At 44.5% G+C, this 27,609-nt stretch overlaps 1 protein-coding gene and 1 long non-coding RNA gene across 4 annotated transcripts in view; one reads left to right on the top strand and one right to left on the bottom strand.

Annotated features, from left to right (window-relative positions):
* LOC105499549 (solute carrier family 14 member 2) overlaps positions 1 to 27,609 on the top strand; it is a 485,447-nt gene that overhangs the window by 371,204 nt on the left and 86,634 nt on the right. The gene's annotated exons all lie outside the window — the stretch shown is intronic.
* LOC105499544 (uncharacterized) overlaps positions 2,328 to 27,609 on the bottom strand; it is a 228,556-nt gene continuing 203,274 nt past the window's right edge. The window contains exon 8 of one of the 2 annotated variants that reach the window (XR_011616899.1): positions 2,328 to 2,559. This is a non-coding gene — a long non-coding RNA (uncharacterized lncRNA). Of the gene's footprint in view, positions 2,560 to 10,270; positions 10,859 to 27,609 lie in introns of those variants that run through there. The other variant, XR_011616901.1, reaches the window with a different exon arrangement.

The raw sequence follows: 27,609 nt of genomic DNA, 5'->3' as shown, positions 1-27,609 counted from the left end.
TTGTAAGCTGGTATGGACTGAGAGCATTTCCAGGAGACTGAGTAGGATTTAAATTATATTGATGGAAGTAGGAGGAAGTGCCTGCCTCTCCCATTTCTCCCTAAACATTAGGTACTGATTCTAGCCTAACTTGCACTTCTAACATTTCACTAGTTAGGAGGGCATGGGCCTTCAATTGCTCCCCTCATGCCCCGCTGTCCTTATCCCAACTGCTTCTCAACACATAGCTTCAATCTTCTATTTATTTCTATCTTCACCCATCCTTACCTTCAGTCTGAAAAAATCTGTTGCCCTCCTCCTGTCTAAACCCAGTTCTCTCTCTCTACTGGTTTCTTACCAATAGCCTATGAATGCTCTCAACTATCTCCCTATTTGAAATAAAACTCATCTCTTAACCTGGAACTAACCCCTTTACTCTATTCTAAATGATTCATTAATATACCAGTGCTACACTTTCTTACTGCCTTAGAATCTACTACGAGTTTCCTCCTTACAAAATAAAATTCAAGATTTAGAGATCCAATGCCATAAAAAGCAACTCAAGGTGTATTTAATTCAGACTTCATATCTCATCCCTGGCCAACATTAGCCATCTCACAACAATATATCTGGGAAATCAATATTCTATGAAATAAGGATTTCAAGGAGAAAGTTCACCCTAGCTGACTACATGTGGGTAATTAGGTAAGCTGTAGTGACAATGGACCTGATTTACTACCAAATGCTCATGTCATTACGGCAAAGTTATCTGGCTCATTAAATAATCTGTCTACCAAGAGTGTGAGTCCACACAGATAACCACTCCAAATGACAGTGGGAGACACAGCCCTGGGAAGGAAGCCAGGAGTCCTTGGGCCCCTTTCCAGCCATCAACTAACCAGCTGTGTGACCTTAGGTTAGTCACATTCTTCCTCCAGGCTTCAGTTTGCAGCCTACCCCTCTTTACTCTTAATCAAGAGAGTTTGACTAAAAGCCCTGCAATGGCCTTTAAAACTGCAAAATTCCTTGACTCTCATCATTGTTTTCTGTGCTAAATTATAGAGTCATCAAAACTGAAGAAAAAATTGGAACTATATCAAATGGTTCCAGATATGCAGGAAAAAGTGTCTTTCATCCTAGAGCAAGTGTGTGTGCCATTGAGGGGCACCAGCTGGAGACAGAGCGATGTGGACTAGTATGTGGTCAGCATCTCTTAACAGCAAAGAAGGATGAAAGAACATAGCCCTCTATCCTCATCTTAGCTCCATCCCTAATTTTCCATGTGACTTTAAACCTGTCACTTAACCACCCTGGGCTACCCTTTGGCTCCAAAATTCTATGACATCTGATATGTTCTTTAAGACCCAGCCTCCAGACTCCCTACATACTCACCTATCTCACCTTGAAATGAAACTCCTCTTGGATTATATGGCTGGCATTTAGCCCAGATGGTAGATCTTAAAGCACCCTCCTCTAAATCCATACATGCCTATATGTACCCAAATACCAGAATCTGAGAGTGAGAAGAGAATAAGAGCACTTTAGAGAAAGCATAGCTAAGGCACTGAAGTCCACTGCATTCTGGCATATGGTACATTAGTCACTTGGAATTATAAAATTCCTAAAAACTGTAGCCATCCCTTACAATTTACATAGGATTTTGATCAAGCAATATAACCTCTGTCCTTTTACTTGATCCTAACAAACCCCTTATCCTCTGTCCTCCCATCCGGGACCACATGCCTTTGTTAATACATGGCAGCAGGCCAGGCACCAGGACCATGCCCCTCCTCCTGGAGTATCATTTGGTACCAAGATTGTGAAATGAGACAAGGAGAGTGTTTAGAAATTAGAAGTTGCAAATAATGTTTCCTTGTTTCTACTTTCAACAAATACAGATAAATCATGAAATTTATTGTGTCTCTCTCCACTAGAATAGAACAACATAAAACTAGGGTCTTTTTTATTGTTGCTCTGTGTTGAGTCCTAAGTGCTTAGAGTAGTGTCATGCATGTAGTAGGCACTCAGTAAAATTATGATGAATGGATGAAAGAACACTGTATATGAGTTGTTAAGGTAAAACTTGAGACTTTGGAGAAATGACATGTCATCAAAGGTGTGTCACTTTAGGCTCTAACTCTAGACTCGTCAGAGTTTATTGGTTGATTCTCCTGTGCCTTTGGGGCACTTCCTGAAGACTGATTAACTCCCCTTTAAGGAGGAGGAAGCCAGTGCTGTAGATGAATAAATAACACACTCAAGGACACACAGTCCATAAATAATGGAGGCTAGGACAGGACACATGTCAATTTGACAAACATTTATTTAATAAATTCTTTGTGCTGAGTATTGGGTTAGTTGTACTTTTAAACACAATGGAGCCATGAGGGACTGTTGCTCCCAGCTGGCTTTCTTCCTGGCAGCCTGCTCTTTTCTCTGGAAAGCTGTCCACATCCAGGCTCTGCCTGGGGGTTCTTCCCTCCAAGATGCTATGCCACAAAGCCCTCCAGTTCTCCTCTCCTGACAATGAGCCGGCCGGACTTTTTCAGTTTCAAGGATTTACTGGTAGATGCTTTGAGGCTACAGAAGGGAGTATTAAAAATAAACATGTGATCATTATAAAATTCTAAGAAATCAGACAATGTCTTTACAGTAATGGTCCTAATCTGTAGCTCCTGACTCCTTGCTGAGTGTTACACAGAAGTCTTAAGATGGCCTTTCCACTGCTCCACTCAACGGGGCCCACACCTTACGTTTTCTTCTCTGGGTCCATATTTTTTTATTACACTAGCCAAGATCACTCATATCTACCAGACTCCCCAGCCTGCCAAGACAATGGCAGTCTGATCCATTACTTGAAGAGTCACCAAAAATCAGAGACAACTGATGTCTGAAACAACAGAAAGATTTTCTCATTGAGCAGAATATAATATGGGTTGATAGGGTTGGTTGAACATTATCTGAACCTACAGTTATACCTGCTTGCTCCTCCAGGGGCAGTGGTTCACTCCCTGGCTGCACATTAGATCCACCTGGGGAGCTTTTAAAACAGTGCATAGACCCCCTCCTGGACCAATTAAACCAAAATCTCTGGGGTAGGGTCCAGATATGGATTTTTTTTTAAAGCTCCCCAGTGATTTTAATATATAGCCAGAACTGAGAGCTAACGCTATGATGAACTTGTTTCCTTTCCTCTGGGGTATCTGAAACTTTGTGGTTAGGTCAGTCTTTAAAGCTGTTCGGAGTTAATTAACACGTATGCATTTAGACTAGCTCCATTGAGCCAGCCAAGGCAATTCCCAAAACAGAATTCAAGGGTTCAGAACTAACTTCTGTCTTCTTTCCTAAAAGCCTGTAATAAGATGCCCACAACCAATCACCTAGTAAATATCCTTCTGACCCTGAAGATATCTAAAACATAACCATTGACCTCTTATGTTAGTGTTCTCTCTTGGAGTTTCCAGGTTCTTTTGCCTTCTATCAAGACCCTCAACACCTGGTCCCAATATCTTTTCCAAGTTGTCTTCCACTAAATCTCTCAACACACACCCCATTTCTGGCAATTGATCTACTCATTGTCTCCACTTTGCACCCCCATTTTAGACTGCCATATTTAACCCTGGCATTCACTTGCCTGAGCTGACCAGGAGTGCCCCTCCTCACTATTCATCTATCTGTAACCTATCTTTAAGTCTCAATCCAGAACTCATCTTTGAGATGCAACCTTCTCAGTGTGACCACTCCAGCTCTCAGAAGCTGCTTCCTCTTCTGAGGTTATTGTCATCATATATACCACTTATCGAGGCACTTCAGGTATACTCATTCTATGGGCAAGTGTGTGTGTGTGCTTCCCCACTGGGCTGTAACACATATGGTGGAAATCAACATTTCTCGATTGTGCAACCCAATGTAAAATAATGAAAGCCTGGGCTCCCTTTATTCTGAGAGGTTTTAAAAAAAATCCATAAGGATGGGTATGTAATAAATTATTTGATCTTTAATACAACCTTATGAAGCATCATTATTATTGTCACCATGTCAGCAGTTAAAAAAACTAAGAGCAGAATAGTCCACCTTTATCCTCCAAAACACCAAGACAGACAGAAAAATGGGCACAAGGAAACCAAGACTCAGAGTGAGTCACACAGCCTTTAGTAACATAGCCAGAGCCAAAATTCAGGGTCTACACTGCCAGCTCAGTGTTCTTTTAACTAATAGAGTGATTCACAAATTTTAGCATGCATCAGAATCACCTAGAAGCCTTGTTCAACTGATAGGTCTGGACTGGGTCCTGATAACTGCATTTCTAGCAGGTTTCTAGATGATGCTTATGGCACTGACCCAGGCTTCATAATTTTGAGAAATACTGCTTCAATATAAGCTTCTTTCTTGAAAGAAGAGAAATAGAAACAGGGATTCCAGCCCACTAGAGAAGATGTTAGAAAAGCAAACCAAATGTCATATGGAAATAATAAGAAATAATAAATAACTGAATTTATTTATTTCAACAAAAGATTTTCTACAAGAGTAATTTGTTATAAGTTACAAATAAAAACTCAAAGTCGTAATACAGAAATCATTCTTATTAAGACTTCAGGCCAAAATATCAATATGTTCAAAGGGGCTGAAATGAATTCAGGCATTATACGTCCATAATACATCAGAAACAATTCATTTAAAATGGCAGAGAAAGAATGGAAGCCAGACCACCCGTACTCTGAAAATTCCCTTACATGGGATGTGGCTTGGCAGCAAATCAGTTGATCCCTCCATCAATCTGCCTATCACTTAATCAATGGCCCTTTTCTGCATATCAACTTTATGCCATTAAATTCTGTAGGCCGGCCGGGCGCGGTGGCTCAAGCCTGTAATCCCAGCACTTTGGGAGGCCAAGACGGGCGGATCACGAGGTCAGGAGATCGAGACCATCCTGGCTAACACGGTGAAACCCCGTCTCTATTAAGAAATACAAAAAACTAGCCGGGCGAGGTGGCGGGCGCCTGTAGTCCCAGCTACTCGGGAGGCTGAGGCCGGAGAATGGCGTAAACCCGGGAGGCGGAGCTTGCAGTGAGCTGAGATCCGGCCACTGCACTCCAGCCTGGGTGACAGAGCGAGACTCCGTCTCAAAAAAAATAAATAAATAAATAAATAAAATAAATAAATAAATAAATAAATTCTGTAGGCCAATGAGTAAAATGTAAACATGGCCCAGCACAGAGTTCCTGCTCATCAAAAATATATCATCTAGTGGCCGGGCGCGGTGACTCAAGCCTGTAATCCCAGCATTTTGGGAGGCCGAGGCAGGCGGATCACAAGGTCAGGAGATCGAGACCATCCTGGCTAACACCGTGAAACCCCGTCTCTACTAAAAAAAAAAAATACAAAAAACTAGCCGGGCGTGGTGGTGGGCGCCTGTAGTCCCAGCTACTTGGGAGGCTGAGGCAGGAGAATGGCGTGAACCCGGGGGGCGGAGCTTGCAGTGAGCTGAGATCGCACCACTGCACTCCAGCCTGGGGCACAGAGCAACACTCCGTCTCAAAAAAAAAAAAAAAAAAAAAAAAAAAATATATATATATATATATATATATATATATATATCATCTAGTTTAAGACAAAATATATAACTGGGAAAATTTAGACAACAGCGTTGAAACTTTATTAAAATGTAGTAGAAATGACATATACAGATGTTCAGAAAACAGACATCAAGGCAAACTGGATTAGAAAAAATATGTATTCACATGGCTGTAAGCTAGGGCTTAGTACAGTGTCGATTACTATCGTATGAATTAATGAATAAACAAAGTTTATCTAGGAAGTTAAACTAGATGTTTTTAAATGGGTAGGATTTGGATGGGATGCAGAGACCAGCAAATGGTATTTGAGACAGAATTAGTGTCATGAATCAATTGACGGGAAGGAACCTACTTACCTGCACATACGTGTATGTGCACCTATGTGCATGTGTGCTTGTGTGTGTATGCATGTGTGTGTAATGTAGGGAGTTATGGGGAGAGGCGCATGGAGAAGTAGTGAAGGGGCTTGTGCTACCAGACAGAAGGTTTGTGGAGGAGAAGAGGATAGTGGTGAGAGATAGGTTAAAGACAGTAGATTAGGTCCAGAATATTCCATAGGTCTTCAGGTTCTTCCTATAGACGGGAGCAGCCATTGCTGACTCTTGAGCTGAGGTGGTTTGGGAGTGGAGTTAAAATTGAAAGCAATACCACACCACAAAAACTGTCCCACCCTCAAGGGAGAGGGCTGAAGAAAGACTGAGCTCTCCGCAGGTTGACACAATAGACCAATGACACACACTGCCTCTGTCCTTTGCACAGACCCTGTCCTAACATTTGCATGCCTAGGGCACAAGTACATATGGAAGCTCACATATACCATATGGCTAACTATGCAAGAGTTATAAATCAAGACAACAAATGTCAAATGCAATATGTTTCTTCCTTCTTCATTGACAAATATACCTGTTCATCAACCTGAAAAGCCAAGTTTGAATTTCAAATTCTCAGAATTCTCAGCTTTCTGTAGCAAAGCTGGAGGACTCTGGCCTATACCTCTCCTCTCTTCCCACCCTTGGCTCCATCCTACATTTTATGAGACCTGGGCATATGCATATGAACATCCTAGGCTGTATGTCCAGGCTTTTCTACAGCCTCCTATAAATGGCCACCACTTAGCCACCTTCAAGTCCTGAATTGCACATATCACCAGTGATATCTATCCTCAGAAAGATGAAGCAAGGAGGAGCTCTGTCCCCACCGACCATGGAAGTGGGTCTGGATCCATTTATTCAGGAAATTATTGATCCCAGGTACCCCTAGTGAGGCCAAAAAGAGGGCAGTGAGTTCCACGTGGGCATATCTTCTGAGCCCTGTGGGTTTCTTGACCATGAAAAGGCATGGTAAAAGGAAGGTCAGAGTGGGGAATCTGAATCAGGGAGCTCTCTTGCCTGGGACAGAGGGTGATTCAGTCCCTGAGCCACAGTGAGTCTGGATTCCACTACCACCACCCACTGCCAGGTAGCCCCCTCCCTCCATGCCCCTGTCATTCTCTGCGTGTTGTAAGTTTCTCCTTTCTAGCTGGTGATGGAAGGGTCACTAAATCAAAGCTGCCAGCCTGGGCTCTCAGATCCCCCTTTTGATGGAGAACTCAGTCTATGGGGAACCAAGCCAAACAAAGCATCCTACGGGGGTTTCACCTGCAGAGATTATAGTTCATCCTTCACAGTCTCCCTCCCCACACACGAGGCACCCGCAGATCTAGGGCTTCAGAAGCTCATCTCATCACTTCCTTTTCAATCCCCATGTGAGCACTTGTGCTCTCCTTCAAGTGCTCCAAGGTAATTTTAAAGAACACCGCATTTTGCTTTCATTTTGCTCTGGCCTGGCCTTCCCATAAATCAGGGCTAAGGCAGAACTTGAGAGAACTGGGCTAATCAAGACTTCAATCTCAAGAAACGTTTAAATATAAATCAAAAATAGTTGAAGGCTCTCCAGATCCTCAATTTTCTTTGAAAGCCTAGTTTGTCTTTTCTTTTTTTTTTTTTTTCCTTCCCACTTTTTTTGTTTTTCTTGTTGGCCATGCTGAGCTCTGAATTTCCTCCTGGTGCCCCAAGAAATACTTCTGAGTAGTTTTTGATGTTCTCTTTGAGATATCGTACCAAGCAATACAAGAGAGATGTTCCTGGTGCCCCGGGTGGGGAGTAGAGGCCATCAACAGCATCTTGCTCTAACTTGAAGGATTTCAAATTTTAAGAATTAAATGATCTTGAAGAGTCATAAATAGTGATTTGGCAGTCAAGGGGAATAAAAATGAAACCTGCAGAACTGTAACTCTAATCATCTCTCCTGTTTCAGATACCTATGACTGTAACAAACTGTCCCAGCTTAGTGTTATAAAACAACAATAGTCATTTATTATGATTGTCTCTCCTGGTTCTGGGAGCTGATGGGCAGCTCCTGCTTGGAAACATGCAGGCAGTTTCAGTCCGAAGGTGGCTGGAGCAGGGGTCTTCTTTTATTTTATTGTATTTTATATTTTATTTTATTTTATTTTTTGAGATGGAGTCTCACTCTGTTGCCCAGGCTGGACTGCAGTGGTGTAATCTCGGCTCACTGTAACCTCCGCCTCCTGGGTTTAAGCGATTCTCCTGCCTCAGCCTCCTGAGTAGCTGGGACTACAGGTGCGCACCACCACGCCCGGCTAATTTGTTTGTATTTTTAGTAGAGATCGGTTTCACCATATTGGCCAGACTGGTCTCGAACTCCTGACCTCGTGATCTGCCTACCTCGGCCTCCCAAAGTGCTGGGATTACAGAAACCACTGGAGCAGGGGTCTTCTTAAAGGCTTCTTCAGTGTCTGGCTCCTGGGCTGAGAAGGCTGGAACAGCAGGGGCTCCTTGCCTCTCCCTCCCTCTCTCTGTGGTCTGTCCATGTGGTCCCTCCAGCTTGGCAGACTTCCTACATTGTGTTTTAAAATGTAGCCCGCATTATTCAGATGTGATGAGGCCAACGGATCAAGAGACAACTGCCATTGCAAGGACAGTTTGTTATACTCAGAGATGCCAAGGGGAGGGGCATGGCACGCCGAGGGGAGCCGCATGGGAAACACAGGCACCAGGGTTGCAGGGCTGGAATTTGGGCAAGAGCCTTTATTGTGTTCCTGTGGAAAGGAATGGGCAAGGGAGGCAGGGCAAGTAGGTTTAGGATTGTCTAGTTTGAATAATTTCAGTGGGCTCTAGGGCATAGCAGCTGTTCTTAGTTGTCTGGTACATGGCCCTGGGGTGATTAGGCCTGAAACAGAGAGGTCTGGAGTGAGAGAACTCCACAAAAGAGGTGGTTGGGGCACAGGCTCTGGTTATTTGGTGTGCATATGAAGGGCACCCTCCCAGAGGAGTTGTTTCTTATCTCTAGGAATTAGCTAACCCTGAGAGGATTAATTAGCTAACCTCCAGGGTCAGCAAGGCCTCAGACATCAAAGCATCAAAATACCGAGAATAAAAACATACTTAATACACATGGTAGATCAGGGATTCAAAAGCTTCTCCAAAGCTACAGAGAGCCAGGCAGGAGCTATCTTGCCTTTTATGAGCTAGCTTCAAAGTCATACAGTATCACTTCTGCTACTTTCTGTTTGTAAGAGGAGAGTCACTAAGGCCAGCCCATAATCAAGAGAATTGGACTCCACCTGTTGATAGAAGAAGCATCAAAGAATTTGTGAACCTGTTTTAAAACCAGCAATCTTTCATAACGGAGTATTCACAAAATGTCATTTGTGATTAATGGGCCCCTTTCCCCATCCCTTAGAATCCAGAAGCCTTTGACTCAAAAGGTGCTAAATCCAATTGCCCATCTGTTAGCACCCCATTTCCCAGGCCAAAATGCTAGACAGGGTGACACTGTTCTGACTGTAAAATGACGGGGGTTGAGACTGAGAAGTTGTGATCCCTTTGCTGTGAAGTACAGCAACATGTCCATAGTGAAGTTTATCATTAGTCAAAGTACGCAGGCCAAAATCTCCCAAGTCCAACTCCATGAATAATATCAAGAAAGGAGAAAACTAGCTCTGCCCTACAGGAATTTACACTGTGGTGGAGAGGAAAAGTCATTAATTACTTAATGAAGGACATGGCATTCAGAACAATAATAAATTATTCTTTGGGGAGTAATGAGAGAAGGCTTCATGGAAAAGGTGGACCTTAAAGGACATAGAGGCAGATCACAATCTACTTCCATGGATAGCTCACTCCATTCCAAGGCCCTGAAATTTCTTTAGCCCTGTGGGCCATATTTCCTGATCTGTCCCACAAACAAAATACACACCCCCTTCCCCTAGACCCTACCATTTCCCTGTCTGAAAGGCTCTCCTCTTTCTCCTTTGACCATTCAAGTCCTGTCCTGTTCGGGGTTCACTTTCTCCATGAGTCCCTTTCTGACATCTCCCAAACAACCATCACCATTTCTACCACGCCTTTAGGGCCTAGACCTTCTACCACAAATTTCACCACTCACTTACATGTCACCATTTGCATGTGGTTCGTTATTACTTCATAATTGTTGACTTGTTTTTCTCCATCTTGATTTAGGTTATTGCAGACTATAAACCACACATTCTGCTTACCCTTAATGCCACCCACTGTCTCAAGGTCAAGCCTAAGCACCCAGTAGCTACTCCATGTATCTTTTGGGAGTGGTTGACTGGTGGTATAAATGTAGTGTTGTCGAACTGTGTTGATCCAGGGCCCCCCAGGGACCACCCTGCAGAAAAGAGCCAAGGAGTAAGAAAGGTATAGGGTTCTAGGGCCCTATGCCAGCTTCAACAGAATAGGTACTCTTTTGACTGGCTTTCCATATTGGAATACATACAATTTTGCCTGAAGGTAGAACTCTGTGTCCAACCAATTATTGAAAACCACCACTGTTAGACACAGCACTGAATTAGGAACTGAAGCTTTGCCTCCTCGAGCCTCTGATTCCTCATTCCAACAATGGAGATAATTGTTACTCCTATCCTTTTCTCTTATAGCGTCTATCAGTTAGCTAGAGGTGTATAACAAATCACCTCAAACATATTGGCTTAAAACTACAGTTTATTTAGCTTAGGAACCGAAGGTTTCTAGGGGCTGGCTGGTCTAGGATGGCCTTGCTCATGTGTCTGTGGGCAGCTAGAAGTTCAGCTACCAGTTGGCTTTGCTCAGCTTGCTCAAGCATCAGAGGTCTTGGCTGGGATGAATCAGCTGACTCAGCTCTGCTCCATGTGGTCTTTCATTCTTCAGTAGGCTGGCCCAAACTTATTTACATGGTAGTCACAGGTGTCCAACAGAGAACACAGAAGCTGCAAGGCCTTTGGAGGACTAGACTCAGGACTAGAAAAGAAAATGTTACTTCTGCCATATTCTACTGGTCACAGCAAATCACAAGGTCAGCTCAGATCCAAGGGATGGGAAAATAGATTACACCTCTTGATGAGAAATGCTACAAAGGTTCTTTGTATGGGCTTGGATGCAAGGGGGAATGGAGAATTGAGACCATTTTTGCAGTCTGTCACAGGGAGGTTATGAAGATCAGATGAGATTACCAATGTAGAGATCTTTGAAGAAACACACAACTTCATGCAAGGCATAAATATTATCATGGAAGATTTTTTTCTCATCAATAGGGTTTGGGGTGGTAGTGATACTCTCAGATACATTTGCATAAATGGGGAACTTGCTTTTCCCTCTTTAAGTGGCTTTATAAGCTAGTTATTTTCAAATGTTTCAAAATTATATTTCCTTCTAAAGAAAAAGAAATCTGCATTTATGGTTCAAACCTCTGTCTTTTTTAGGTATATGTTAATGTCATGCCTTTCTAAGCTTTCATGTCAGCAGCATGAAATCAAGAGTACACTCATTCATTCACTAGGCATGGGCCAGACACCAGCTGCACCAGGCCCACAACAGGCACTGGAGCTGCAGTGACAAATAAAACCTCATCCCTGCCCTCAAGATGCTCATAGATTAGTGCAAAGTATTGGAAGTATGAACCAAAACTTGTGGAAAACAGAAAGAACGGCAGCAAATTTTACTTGGGGGTGTCGGGAAAGTCTTTGCAGCAAAAGTAAACTGGGTTCAAAACAAAGAGAGGGAGTGTGCACCATGCAGAGAGTCAAGAAGAAAGAACACCACGTGGAAGAAACACGATGTGCAAAAGCATGGAGTTGTGAAAGGGAATGGGGGACTTGGGAAGCCTTGAGGCTGCCTTGAAACAAGTATGAGACATAGGAGGGAGAGATGGGATATTGATGTTGGGGAAATAGATTGGGGCAGATTGTAAGAGCTACAATACCTCAATCCTTACGCAAAGCCACAGGATCAGACTTTGTGTTTCGGAAGATGTCTGTGGACAGCAGGGAAGGTTTTGATTGTGTAGGAAATGAGACAATGTAAACCAGAACTATAGCTAGGCCAGTGGTGACAGGAAGGAGGTAGCACTTATCTACATTTTGCATTTTTTTATGATGAACATGATTGCATGTACAATAAAAGTGTCAGAATTTGAAAAAAAGGGATGTGGTCATCGTCAGCAGATCTGTCTTAGCTAAAGTCGTGGGAGTGGATGGGATCACTGGGGAAGAACATACAGCAAGGCTGAGGCAAGGAAGGTTAGGGGAGGACAGTCCTGAGGAGCACCAGCCTTTAGAGAGAGTGTGGGGAGGAGGTGGTTACTTCAGAGGAGCCTTAGAAGTCTCAATCTTAGGAGAGAGGGAAGCCTGAAGGAAAATGGTGCCTAGCCATCACAGAAGAAGACAGTCTAGGGAGCATGGGAGGAGAATAATTGTAGCTAGTTCTCAGTGATGGCTTACCATGTGCCAGCCCTCATTCTCGCTGTTTTGCATGTATTAAACTTTTTAAAATCATAGCAGCCATATATTGTAGGTAATGCGATGAGTCCCATTTTAAAGATGAAAAAATGGAGGCACAGGGAGGTCATATAACCTGCTCAAGGTCACAGAATAGGTAAGGGGCAAAGCTGAGATTCATACTGAAGCTATGGTGACAGAAGGAGAGATAAGATTGTAATTTAAAGGGGACAGTGGGCAAGAGACTGATCTTTAGGATGAGAGAAGCAGGCACATTTACAAGTGAAGAGGAAACTGTGCTAGAAAAGGATTGAAGGCAGAAGAGGGAGATACTCAGGCAAAGCCAGGCTGAGCAGGAGGCACAGTTGTTCTGCAGGACAGCTGGAAGGAAGAAAGTCCTTGAGAGGAGACATGGCAGAGAGGCAGGGAGACCAGGGCCATGGGGAAGGGAGCGAATGTGGAGGGAATTTCCTGCTTTCTCCATGAACTATCATCTTCTTTCACTGTGCAGGGAGGGTGGAGTGAGGGTATATGGGAACGAAAAGAGCAGTGATTGTCTAGAGTGGGCATTTTGGGAATGAGAAAGGGAGATGAGAACAGAGGGTAGTGGGGTGTGGGCCCAGTGATGAGGGCATCTCATGGGCATGGACCACCTGTGTGCCTTGCACAGGGCTGCAGGGACAAAGGACAGGTGTGGGACAGACAGAGAAGCAAGGGACCCAGGGTCCTAGAGAGTGACCCTTTGGGATGTCCAGGCTCAGTATCCAAACTAAGGAGAGAGGCCGCGGAGCCAGGAGAGCCCAGAGCAGTGGGCGAGGGAGTTGAGAAGTAGCAATCTCAAGAGTCCTTCTAAGAGTAAAGGAAAGCTAGAAGTCGATGGAGAAGAGAAACTCACCACACCAAGTGCATTAGATGGGGCAAAAAACAACACCAACATCAAGGGCCCTGAGTCATACAGACTGGGTTTTAATCCTGACTCTGCCATTCACCCAAGATAAGCGGTGTTTCTCCTCTGAGCCTCAGTTTTCTTGTCCTCAGAATGGATATAATAATAATTCTGCTCACACAGTTGTGGGGAGAAGTGCTTGACACATAAGCAGTCAGTGTTAGCTGTGTTGTTGTTGATGTTGCTGTATTGTTATCAAGCAGACTCTGAGTCCTGAATGAGCCTAGAGGACAGTCAGAAGGCTGTCTAGAAGACTAGCCTTGATCTAGTTTCTGAGTAGCACTACCTCTAAGATGCCCAAAGAGAATCACAGCCTGATCTGTTTCTAGTCCTCCAGAGAAGCTGCCCTCATTTCCCCATTGTATGCTCAGCCTGGTGAATAAGCTCTCTTAGTTCATTTTCTGTTGCTATACCAGAATACCATAGACTGGGTAATTTATAACGAATGGAAGTTTATTCAGCTCACAGCTCTAGAGGCTGGGAAGTCCAAGAGCATGGTGCCAGCATCTGGTGAGTGGCCTGAACAGTGAGATACAGATGAAAAGAGAAAAGGTCTAAACGAACATACAAGACACCATTCAGCTCAGAATACCTTTGCTCTGACCTACTGACTTCCAGAGCAGCAAGAATCTCTCAGATACCAGGAGATGATGAACAAGAAGGGTTCACCATCAGCACACAGTCCAGGTACCCAAGCCTCCACCTCTAGCATCTAAATAATATAATTCCTGACCTAAGAAGGGATTGAGATGGCCCCTTACAAATTAAGAAAATGATACTGGGCTAGGGATGCTAGGAAATGTGCAAAATCCTCTGCTTCTAGGTTAGAAATTCTGCACTTTAGGACTTAGTATCCAGACATACCAGAGCAGGTGGTATAACATGCAGAGATAAGAAAGGATTTTTTCTATTATGTGCCATTGACCATTTGTAATACTGACAAAAGCCATATCTATAAAAAATAAAATCAAGTTTATTTTATGAGAAATACCACCATGCTTAAAACATAGGAAAAGGGAATGTAAAATAATCAATAAATACAATAAACATTAAAACACATAAACTTTAGTCCAACTTGCTGATTTTAGAGATGAGGAAACTGAGGTCCAGTGAGGAGATGATATTCCCGGGTCACACAGAGAACTTTCTGACCATGTGCTCTCCCACCACCGTTTACTGCAGTGTCACTATCTGTGACTTACTCCTGCTGGCTCTTCCCTGTCATTCTCACACTGACGCTGTCACCGATGGGCATCTTCACATGGCATCGTCAATGTGACACACCCCTGGGAATTTCAAAGTTACCCACCCCCTTAAGAACACTCCAGATGACAAAATGGAACCACCCCCTGCCCAACCACCACTCATGGAGTCTCATCTTCCTCCTGGCCCTTGTGGAGGGGTCTCCAGGTACAGTCTAATCTCCTCACCACCCACCCACCAGAGTCTGGTATCAAAGCTTTGTTTCCTGCATGGAATCCTGATCCTTGGGACATGAGGCTTCAAGGTTAGATGCTGTACATTCTGATTATCCTTTCCTGGAAGGAGACATTGGAGAAGGGAAGCAGGAAGGAGTAGAGTAAATACATTTGTGTGACTTTTCAGCATGTTGTACACAGCTTTCCTCCTTGTGCCCTAAATCCTCTTTCAGTCTCATTTAACAGGACGCCCTGTTCCTACCTCCCAGGCCATGGCAACTCCAAGCCACTTGGCAACCCCATTACACCTGAAATGATCTCCCCCAGCTTCTCTCTTGACAAACTCTTATTCATCCTTAAAGATCCAGCTTAAACAGCCCTTCCTCCCTGAAGCTTTTTCTGCCCCTGCTTCTCACCCTTGTCCAAGCACTACAGTCTGTCCTATTCACTGGGTTTCACTTTTATCTTTGCCTTGGAAATCTGCTTCAATTTCTGTCCTGTTCTAGATCATTACTCTCACTAACTCCAGAGTGCCTAAAAGCAGGATTGTGATTTATTCATCTTAAATCTACATGGTCTAAAATAGTACCGTATACATGGTATTTATTCAGTGATTGTGGATGAATGAATAAATGAATGTGATAATACAAGCACTAGGGGAAAGAAACAAAAGAAAGCATTCAGAACTCCCACGCTCAACCTGCACACCCAGATAAGAAATCTTGGGAAATAAAACATATAGAATAGCAATGACTGTGAAATATAATGTAAGGAGTGATGTGCTGGTAAACCAGCTCTCAAAAACAACAAAAAAAAGCCCCAATTTCCATGGTATAAAAATACCCACTGTGGTTGATTTCACACTACCATTATGACCTCACTAAACACAGAAATTGAGAGGAAAGACACACAAATGGCTCTCATGAACTGGTGAGCTGGCTCTAGTACACCATTGCATGCAAGCCATATGTGTAATTTTAATTTCCCAGTAATCACATTAAAAATTGTAAAAAGAAAAATTTAATAATGTGTTTATTTAGCCCAATAGACCCAAAATATTTCTTAAATTATTACTGAGTTTACATTCTTGGTTTCATATAAAGTCTTTGAATGCTGTATGTATTTATACTGCAGTACATCTGAACTTGAACTTGCCGTTTTTGGCTAGTGGCCACTGTGTTAAAACTGTGCAGGGCTAGAATCACAGAATCAGAGCCACACAGTGACAGAATAACCTGGCCACCACGTTTTTTTAAGATTTTGTATATAGGGTGATTTTTTAGATGGTGTTGCGTTTTTACAACTTCAGGCAGAAACAGTACTTGTCTTGTGGGCTAGATTAATATAGGAGGATTCCAGATCTGTTACAGTTTAACAGGAACTCATGCCTCATCTCAGCCATATGCCTGCTCCATCAGGATCCTACACCACATGCCTACACTTATTAATTACCACATACTCTTTCCAGCTTTGTATGTGGAGTTGAAGGCAGCTAATGAACAACCTGTAGAAGTTTTTTTCTCTGCATTATGTGTCAATTCGGCATCAGAAATGGTCCTCCTTCCAAGACTGCTCCTTCCATCACAGAACGATGATTTTTCAGAAGTTAGATATGAATGCACAGTGTTCAGAAATGCACCTGTTGATTAGCCAAGGAGTTGAGATGTCCCTTAGGAGCCTCAAGATAGCGAATGTAGGGGCCTTCTTTTTTGAAAAGAGTGTTTGCAACTTCGAAGCAGAGGCCCAGGCATCAGAAGTCGTGGAACCCAGCTCTAGCTCTGTGTGAGCCAGAAAATTCCTTCATTTCTGTCACTTGGCCTATGCTTCTGTAATCTGACTTTAAGACTCTGGTAGCAGGTTTCTGAATATATAACAAAGTGATGTTTATGAAAATGCTCTGAAAAAAATGTTAAGTACTGGAATCTTGAGATGAAACGCAGCAGATCTTAGTGGGAGATTCACAGAATATGAATAGGAAAACCCAAGTTCTTTTCTTGGCTACATCAAAAATAGTCTGTGGGCAAGTCATTTAATCTCTCTGGGCCTTTTCCTGATCACTAGAAGGAAAGGGCCAGTCTAGGTGACCAGTGGAAATTAGATCATGACACCCTCTCCTAACACCTTCCAGTGGCTTCCCATGTCCCTCAGCGTCAGATTCCCACACCCCACCTCTCTAACACCATGATGACCTCCTCCTCCTCCTCTCTGGGCTTCAGACATTCTGGCCTTCTTGCTGTTCATTTGACCCTCACATCTCATTCACAGGACACCTTTCAGTGAGGTGTTCCCTGACTGCTCTATTTTAAACTGTAACTCCTTCCTCTATCATATTTCCTTTATAGAAATTATCACCTCCCTAGCATATCATTTACTGATATATTTTGATTATTGCCTCCCCTCTAGAATATAATCTCTATAAAGTCAGAAATTGTTGTCAGTGTTTTAACCTGGTATATTTCCAGTATCTAAAACAGCACACAATAGGTCCTCAACAAATATTAGTTGAATCAATGAATGAATAAATGGGAACCATCCTGGCTCTCACATTCCAAGATTATGGTTTCCTATTAATATAAATTAGCATTCTACCAGAGAAGTTGAGAGCCAAAATTCTAGAAATGTATCATAGGCATACCTGAATTACCCACCCTGCAAGGTAGATCCAGCTTAGTTCCCTAGAGCCCTGAGCCCAGAGAAGTGAAACTAACAGGATGGCTTCCTTTGTCTGATAAGCCACAGCCTCCCATTCACGCTGCCTGCTCCTCCAATCCTCAACTCCACTCCCTCCCTACTGCAGATACCCTAGTGCCCACCTGCCCCCTTCTCCCTCTGCATGAGCCATTTTCAGAGATGCTCTGATGGCCTGCTCTGAGCAATGGCTCTACAAGAGTCCTTGAGTACCTGTTCCTGAGCAGGACTGGTTACACCCTATCTTGCACTTAGAGCAGGCTCAAGGGTTCCTGTGATGCCACCTCTCAGTAGGAAAAGTAAGGCTTTATTCACTCACTTATTCAGTCTACATGGATTAATTGGGTGTAATGGGGAATATGGAAGCCAACAAGACAAAGTGCCCTCTGCCCTCCTATGACAAATACGTTAATATATAATACACCATCAGCTAGTGATAAATACCATTAGGTTGGTGCAAAAGTAATAGGGGCTTTGCCATTGCTTTCAATATTTTTAAAGTGAGGTGGGTTAGGCGAGAGAATGGCAGGGAGTGCCACTCTAGGTGAGGTGGTCAGAGAAGGCTGCCCTGAGAGACCTCAGTGAAGTGAGGGAGCAAGTCCTACACCTGGAACCAATTCAGTACAAAGGCCCTGAGGCAGGAGTGCACCTGCCTTGTCCAAGGAGCCTCAGATGTCAGTGTAGTGAGGAGTGGGGGAGGAGAAGAGAGGAAGTAGAAGAAATCGCTAGAAGCTGATGCTCATAAACTGTGAAGGCCTTGCCACTGATTGGGATTTTGTTCATAGTGTGCTAGAAAGAGATTAAAGGGTCCAGAGCAGGGAAGTGCCATGATATGACTTAGGTTTGCAAAGGATCCTTCTGGCTGCTGAATGGAGAATATTCTGCAGGGGAACAAGAGTGGAGGCAGAATGGCAGGCCATTGCACCATCCAGGTGACACACAGTGGTGACCTACAGGCCATGACTGCTTGCCCTTCCCCATGCCCCAGCGTACTGCAAGCTGGTCCACGTTTTGAGTCCCTACTCTTCCATCAGAGTCCACAGGTCCCTTTTCTCCATCTCCCAATCTACAATCAGGTGTGTCAGTGGTTTGCAGCCTTTGGTTACCCTACCTTCAAGCTGAATGAGGGTCCCACAGACCACACCCTTCCAGGCAAGGGACACTGGCAGGGATTAGAGGGGGAGCCTTGGGGGTATAAGAAGAAGTGGAGATAAAATGCCAACTATAACTTTGTCCCTTTCCCTATCAATTTAAGAACTTATAGAATATGCATGAGTGAGAATAACTGTCCTTACTAGAAAAAAAAAAGTGTTATTTTTTTGTTTTGTTTTGTTTTTGAGACACAGTCTCACTCAATCACCCAGGCTGGAGTGTAGTTGCATGATCTCAGCTCACTCTCAGGTTCAAGCAATTCTCCTGCCTCAGCCTACTGAGTAGCTGAGATCACAGGCACTCACCACCACGCCTTGCTATTTTTTGTATTTTTAGTAGAGACAGGATTTTACCATATTGGCCAGGCTGGTTTTGAACTCCTGGCCTCAAGTGACTGCCTGCCTCAGCCTCCCAAAGTGCCGGGATTACAAACATGAGCCACATTCTTTAATTTTTAAATTATGCCCTCACAAACTCAGTATCTTAACTATACTAATAGCACAGTAACGGCTTGCAAGGTACCAATACGGAATCAGTTGCTTTCACCAGTACATCAACACCAGGGTTGAAAACTGCATTCCAGGATACCTTTTGGGGCATATGGTTATAAAATGTCTTATTCAGCCCTTCAATTCTGTCCTCTTGTCTATTTTTTATCCAATGAACCTAAAGGTTGGTTCCCAGGAGGCAAGAACTGCACCTTCTCCTCCTCTGGTCTAGTTCACTGTCAGCACCAGTGGATAGATGAGCAGAGGGCAGCAGGATCTGAGATACAGAACCTTTCAAGGCACCAGTTGGCATCAAAACCTGCCCTTATGGGGCTGTTGAGCCAGAAGGGATGTTGCAAGTTACTTAATCCAGCTCTCTGATTTCCCAGAGAAAGACACTGATGCCCAGGAAGGTGAAGTGACTGGCCCAGGACAGGTAGGAAAGGCAGGTGAAGATAGTGAGGTCGAGAAGCTATGTATGGAATCTCCCACCCTCACCAGTCCATGGTCTGCTATGTCGGTGTTGAAAAAAAATGCAGAGGGCACAAACCTCTTCATTTCATTGCAATCTTCATAGCCATCCTAGAAGGCAGGAACAGATGCCACAGCTATCCCTGTTTCATAACTAGAACAAACGAAGCCCAAGATTCTGCCTAGTGGTTTGGACCGTATGTTGCAGCAGGGACTGGGGTGGCAGGGAGATGATTGAAAGCTCTGGATTGATCCTTTTTTTAATCCTTGAAAAGGGGAATGCTGAGGTGAGTATGATCATGGAAAGACTGTTATTCAGAGAAAAATTCAAATTCTTCTATGTAGCTCCAGAGGCAGAATGAGGACCAGCAGAGCAAGGAGCCAGAATGAGGACTTGGGCCCAACAGGAAGGAGAGTTGTCTGATCACTAGGGCTCTCTGAAAATAGAAGGAGCAGGCTGGGGAAATGGTGGGCTCCCAATTTCTGAGATGTCCTGGGCCGAGGCTGGAGGTCAGTGAGTCAGGGGCACTGCTGAGAGGACTCCAGCTCCAGGGGCAATTGGACTGAATGGCCTCTGAAGCCTCCTTCAGGCCTGATATGTAACAGTTCTGTTTACGGGGACTTGGCATTGGATTCTGTCTCAAAAAAAAGTGTTTCTCCCACCCACATGGCTGGAGGCATTCTCCCTAATGAAGTCATCCCAAAGGATTGCAGCTGAATGTCCTCCATCCCCTAAAGATGGGATGAGGAGAAATGGCCTTAAGTCATGTGACATCCATTGGCCCTGTGAAAGACTTCCTATGTTGTGAGCTTAGACGTAGGGTGCAGCTGCCAGAGGGTGTTACTAAAACTCCACTCTGGTGATCTCTGAGGAGAATGGGGATACCAATGGCCCTCACGGCTTTGGATAAAGCAGTGTGCAGGCAGGGGGATGGATTTCATGACCTTTCCCAGTTTCCTCCAGCCTGTTCCAGCTACAACTCTATGATAAAACCATTAGAGGGCCCAGAGGTGGTTTAGCCTCACTTCTCCCATTCTGGTGATTGAAGACATTTTTTCTAAAACCCTATAAACCCTAAACCATAATTCTTTTACAGCAAAGGGAAAGACGGTACAGTCATGCACAGTTTCGAGCAAGGGAGTTACAGGGAGAGGTGAAAGGGAGAGGAAGGTTTGTTTAGTTTGTGGTTGTCTTTTTTTGTTTGGGGTTGGTGGGTGGGGGGTGTTAAATGTGAAGTTTGATGACTGAACAAAGAGAGCAAAGGAGAAAAAAGAATGTGAAAAAAGTCAAACCTGCAGTTTTCTGATACACAGAAGGGAAACCCAAACTCCACTCATTATGGCGCATATTTATGGCAGATCATAACATTAAATTACAACTCCGCAGCCTCGGCCAGGACTGTGGAGTTCTTCCCATGTGCTTCCAATTAAGCCTGTTTGAAGTTGCCCTGGATATTTATTTGTAGGGGATTTACTGCGCAGAACGATTAAAGTTTGTTCTTGTTAAGAGTTGGGGGCTAGTTTGCGGGGTGGGGAGCTGGAAAAAAGTTAGAGAAAGGGGGACTGCAAGGTACCCCAAATGGATATACATGTATGTCTTAAAGTGTGCACAAACACACATACAAGGGTCCTTTGTTTTCAGCATGGTGAGGGGCCAACATCCCTGACTGTGATTTTGTTTATAGGAAATCCTTTATAATGCACGTTTAGTGTTTCCATATGGAATTCTCATAGGACATTTCCCCGCACCACCCTCCCCACTCCCCTTTTTTTTATTTGGATAAGGCAAGAGAAAAGGGACTGTACATTCCAAAGATTCATAGTCATTCCGGATCAAATTCAATGGATTTTGGCAAGAGTTGAAAAACCCAGATGCAGGGCTTCAGCCTCCCGCTGAGCCGCCTCCAGCTGCGAGTGTCTGGTGGAGGCACTTTGTAAAATCATGAAAACCCTATTAAATTCATGAAATATGATATACTGTCGTTTCAGACTAACTTTCCATTGAACTGTCCATGAAGAGAGAATTTGGTTAACTTGCTGAAGAAGAGGGAAGTGGCAAGGCTGGGGCAGGGAGGGGAGGAGGGGAGGAGGGAGGTGCTATTGAAGAAAGAATGCAAAGAAAGGTAGGGAATTCTGAGGAGCTTGCAAATTTCTGTGTCTGAGTGTGAGAGCTCCTTAGGACCCCAGCAGAACTGGGCTTTCTTGAGGTTTGGCTCTTCTCAGAAAATGAGGTGGGCGCCATGATTCCTCTCCCAAAGGGGTGAACATCTCACTTTGACCAGTCTAGCCGCTGGGATGATTTGTTTCAGAGCACATGAGACTCCAGCAATTCCTTGGCAGACATTTAGGTTCTGCTCCCCCTTGTCTTCTAGCTGAGGAGCCAACGGCAGAGAGAGAGAGAGAGAGGGAATTACTTGCCCAAGATCCAACCATTTGAAAACCCAGAGTTCCTGAATCCCAATTTGGTTCTTTCCATCAAAGCATGTCCCTTCACAGGATGAGATGGAGAGCTTCACTGCCGGTGCTGGCTGTCCTTGCCTCTGATCAGAGCTGCTGACAACATTGTTTTTTGCATAAACTCACAGGCCCATACTCCCCCCAGCTATGAAATGGTCCATCCTAAAGAAGTTGGACAGTCTTAGTTCATTTCCCAGTGGACTGTAATTCACATCATAAAACTATTGCTTGTTTATTTTCAAACAGAACAGGGTGAGGAGTCTCTGGAGGTGAATTGGTTTTGTTTTCTGGAAACCACCACAGGACACAGGCAATTGCAGGAGCTCACATGTGTGTACAGAGTTTGTCTTGCAGAAAGCCAAGCGGGGCTCTCCTTTCCCAGGTCTTGGCACCCTAGGGATCTAAAGTCCAGGATCTAAAGTCCTGGAATGTAAGGGCAGACAGGAACATCAGGACCCACCTGCCATTCATGCAAAGACCCTGAAGTAGGAATGTCACACCCTGCAGTTGGCAGCATCTCTGACCCAGCTGCCAGGAACAGCTTCATGCCTAGAATATTAGAGTAAAAGCTGACATTGACTGAGTGCTTACAGTGTGCTAAGGCACTGTTCTAAGGCACTGCTCTAGACATGGATTAAATCACTTCATCCTAAAAACCCTACAATGTAGTGACATTATCCCCATCTTGCAGGTGACAAAATTGAGGCAAGTCGCCCAAGGTCTCACAACAGACTAAGATCACATAACCAACATAAGTGACTGAGCCAGTATTTGAACTTCAGCATGTGTGCTCCAGAGTCTGAGCTCTCAAATTGCCACTACCCTCCCCACTCCCAATCCCACCCCAACACACAGACCTAAATACCACATGTCAGTCACTGAGGTCTTAACTCTCCCCCTTCTCACCCGCATTGGAGGTGCATTTTTTTAGTTAAACTTTTCCTGCCCTCTCCTTACTCTTCTGAAATGCAAATATCCCTGAGGGTGGTAATAGCTTAAGTCACTAATAATCTAAGCCAATGCTTCTCCAACTGTAATGGGCACACACATACCCCCAGCAGTCCTATTCAAATACAGGTTCTCATTCAGTAGGTCTGTGGGGGAGTCTGAGATAACAATATTTCTTGTTTTGTTTTGTTTTTTGAGACAGAGTCTCGCTCTGTCGCCCAGGCTGGAGTGCGGTGGTGTGATCTCAGCTCACTGCAACTTCCGCCTCCCAGGTTCAAGCAGTTCTCTGCCTCAGCCTCCCAAGTAGCTGGGATTACAGGTGCCCACCACCACGCCTGGCTAATGTTTTTGTATTTTTAGTACAGTCAGGGTTTCACTACCTTGGCCAGACTGGTCTTGAACTCCTGACCTTGTGACCCACCCGCCTCGGCCTCCCAAAGTGTTGGGATTATAGGCATGAGCCACACGCCCAGCTGAGATAACCATGTTTCTAACAAGCCCCCAGTGCTGCTGCTGGGTCATAGGGCACACTTTCGAGTAGCAAGGCTCTAGGCTATTTACCCGATTGCTTCTCTGCACCAAAAGAGACCCCACTATACACTAAGAGTTGTGGGTACATGAAATGAAGACACACGCAGAAGAAGGTACCTGGGAGGGCCAAAGACATTTCATCAGTTTCACAGCTGTGGTCCAGGCTAGCCCGTTTGCCACCCATCAGTAGAGCCACTAGATTTCCAAACCTCAAGTGCCAGGCACTGGTAGACATGGGGAAGAGTGCAGAGTCTTTGGAGCCCTGAGAAGCCCTTTGATTTTAATCTCTTCAGCAGCATGCAACAGCCAGATGACACAGGAACAGAGAGTCCAATACCTCTATACCCATGGCAGGGCAGTAATAAATATATAATAATCACTGGGGCCAAGAACAGTCAGCACCCAATCCCTCCCATCCATTCTGGGGAAAGGTTGCTTACCAAGAGGAATTGGCCCAGTGATGGCAGTTTCCATTTTCTTGCTGGGAGAGTTAGGGCAGATATTTAACCTTTCTGATTTCAGGGGTTTTTTTGAAATGTAAAATGAGAAAATTACACTAGATGATTTTTCAACCTATCTCCCCTCCTTACCCCTAATCTATGAGTCTACAGAAGCCTATATAATAAATAAAAATCCACCAACTCTCTGGATGTCTCAGTATTCCGATGTCATTGTTGCCAATATCATGCATCAGGATATCAGACAGAACCAGTTTCATTTCCATCTGGAGGTTGAGTGCCATAAAAGCATAGCTTCCACACAACCCTAAGCACCCCATTCCCAGTCTCATCTTGGGAAGCAGATGCAGGAAAGTTGGTTTCCCATAGTGGCCAAGCATGCTGCCTGAGACTCAAGACTAGAAGGTAGCGGTCTAGTCCCCAGAACTCTGCTCCACAGCCAAAGCACACTGTATTATATTCCCACCAGCTCTCAATGCTTTGCACAGCCAAAAGATACAGGCATTTGAGAGCAGCAAGGGGCAGCACTTGACCCCTGGCCTGTTCTGTCTGGCTGTCTCCGGCAATGGGAAGCCAAGCACCATGGCCTAATGAGGGCCTGGGAGGCTCAGTAGACAGTTCAAGTCCAGCAGAGCTGAGCCCAAATCCTTGCTCTTTCATGTCTGGGTTATGTAATTGTAACCTCTGTTAACTCTTTAAGGCAAAGAGTAGGTGGGCAATAATGTGAAACTATTCCTTTGAGTTACTGTTGGCAATAAATCAGATACTCTCTGGATTAGGGGATCCCTTGGAACCTGCGTTGTCAAACAACTAAAGGTCCAAAGTTTTAAACCAGAGCTGTCCAATAGAAATAACATGTGAGCCACCCATGTGAGGCAGTGTGAGCTGGTGGGGAGGGACGTAGGCGAGAGCTCTCCCATCATCTCCTACAACCCCCCAAACAATAATAATATTAATAATAGTGAAATCCCAAGAATGACATTCTGAGATATGAAAACTAAGCATTTCCTTAATCTTTTTTTTTTGAAACGGAGCCTTGCTCTGTTGCCCAGACTGGAGTGCAGTGGTGTGATCTCAGCTCACTGCAAGCTCCACCTCCTGGGTTCATGTCATTCTCCTGCCTCAGCCTCCCAAATTGCTGGGACTACAGGCGCCCACCACCACGCCCAGCTAATTCTTTGCATTTTTAGTAGAAATGGGGTTTCACTATGTTAGCCAGAATGGTCTCAATCTCCTGACCTCGTGATCTGCCCACCTCAGCCTCCCAAAGTGCCGGGATTACAGGCATGAGCCACCACACCTGGCCGCATTTCCTGAATCTTATGTAAAGGGTAAATAAAAGGATTTTTAGAAAACTATGCTATTTTTATTGACCTTTAGTATTTGACCTAAGCAAAAACTATACAATAAGACTCTTAAGACACTAGCATGTTCCCCCACTCCTGGCCAGACCAGTGCCCCTAAGCTCCTTCAGTAAAAATTTCCATAATTATAACTGACCAGTGGAGAGGCCAGTGGGCAACCCAAAATAGCACCTACCAGAGTTTCTCAACCAGTGAGGTGGTTAGTGCTATTTACTTTTTAAAAATTTGATTTGAATGAGAAGACCTTGATTACTAGAGCACGGGTGCTTGCATGAGTGCAAGGTTTGGGACATAGGGCCTTGGGAGACAAGAGGGAGGGGTCAATTTGTATGGCACACACTAGTCACTGTGACAGCAGAGGATTTGAGAAGGACCACAAGCACACGGGACCAGGATGCAGAGTATTAGGAAATGCACTATAGCAATGGGATGTTTAAGTGTAAGACACATAAAAGAATGCTTGGACATTAGATATGAGGTTAGATATGAGGTTCAAAGGAATCAGGGCATGGAGTCTGGGGAAAGCAGAATTTGAACAACCCATAGACTCATTTGGTCAGAAAACGGTACTGCAGGTTTTCTCCATGAACTTCAATGATCACCTGCCAAGCTTTCTTTGATCTTCATTTGACTGTTAGGATTGAAAGGTTCAGCTTGTCCCTCCCTCTCTCATCCCCTCCTCTCCTTTCTCTCCTGGACCAGTCATTGCCTCTGTGAACAAAAGGCATCTGGACAGCAGGGCGGACCCAGGCAGAGTGGGCACAGCCTTCCAACCATCCAGAAATTAGATCCATCGCAGCTCACGGCACCTTACTTGTCTCTTCCTTGTAAAAATTGGGATACTGTTTTCTAGCCTGAGAGATGGGAGGCTGAACCAAATGTCTTCTAGCTCTAAACTCTGGAACTCTTGGAAACAAGTCAGAACTCTAGAGCCTAAGTCTTGTCACCAAAGTGAGGTTCTCCCACACAGACTTCATGGTTCATCACTAACCTGGCTCCACCACTCCCAGCAGCCGTCACACCCTGGTCAGAACAGAATTCCACCAGGCAACTACGCATGCCACACCTGCACAACTTCCCCACCGACCCCCAACCCCTGCAAGACTTCATCCCCTTCAGAAATAACTGCTTCCTTCTCCAGAATGTAATCCTCTCCTCTTTCCAAACCCTACCCAGACATTCACTCTGCCGTGAATCCTTTCCACATTAACCACCCGGAAATCCGACCATCTCATTTACTCAACCATCTCAGCATTTTCACCTGCTTGCACAACCGCCTTTTTAAACCATTTTCTTGTATTATAAAAAATAATAGTATGCTTTACACCCTTTCTATGTGTTTGCATACATGTTAGAATACTAAGCTTAATGTTATGCAAAAAGCAGGGTCTCAGTAAAACTGGGCTAGAAAAATGATCTTCACAACGTCTGTGTGAGGAATTAATGATAGTTAACATTTATTTTGCACTCCTGTGCTAAGCACTTTATATGCAGTATCTCATTTCATCAATAACCCTGTAAGGTAGGTATGATTTATATCCCCCATTTTGCTAAGGCTGAAGCATATAAGATGCTGGGCAATCTTTTTTTTTTTTTTTTTTTTTTTTTTTTTTTTTTTTGAGACGGAGTCTTGCTCTGTCACCCAGGCTGGAGTGCAGTGGCGCGATCTTGGCTCACTGCAAGCTCCGTCTCCCGGGTTCGTGCCATTCTCCTACCTCAGCCTCCCGAGTAGCTGGGACTACAGGCGCCTGCCACCATGCCTGGCTAATTTTTTTGTATTTTTAGTAGAGACAGGGTCTCACCATGTTAGCCAGGACAGTCTCGATCTCCTGACCTCGTGATCCACCCGCCTTGGCCTTCCAGAGTGCTGGGATTACAGGCTTGAGCCACCGCACCCGGCCTGATGCTGGGCAATCTTACTTCAAACCCCACACTTTTGCCACTGCACTTAGAATGTCTTTCCACTTAACCATTAAGTAAACTGGGGTACCCAGGCATTAAATGAATTACTTGAAGTCACATGGTTGGGGCTAGAAATTGTGTACTCTCCACCAGGTCTCATGGCCTCTTTCAAGCTTTGCAATTAGATTCTCCTTTCCACGTGTGCCTGAAACAGCAAAGACTGTAATGCCAGGCAGAGCCTCTGTTTCCTAGCAGGGTTGCTGTGAGGATTAGGACTAAGAAACACTTTCAGATATGGCCTGGCAGGTGCTAGGTACTCAGTTAGTGGCAGCCTTTGTCCTCTTCCCTGCTCACCACCTTCCTCCCTTCCACACACTCTGAAGCCTTGAATGTCCTTGTTCAACTCAATCTCTGATGTTTGGAGCCAACATCAGACTGAGCTGGCTGCCCCCA

This window comes from Macaca nemestrina, chromosome 19 (assembly GCF_043159975.1).
Source record: "Macaca nemestrina isolate mMacNem1 chromosome 19, mMacNem.hap1, whole genome shotgun sequence".
NCBI lineage: Eukaryota > Metazoa > Chordata > Mammalia > Primates > Cercopithecidae > Macaca > Macaca nemestrina.
This window is presented reverse-complemented; position numbering and strand designations above follow the sequence as displayed.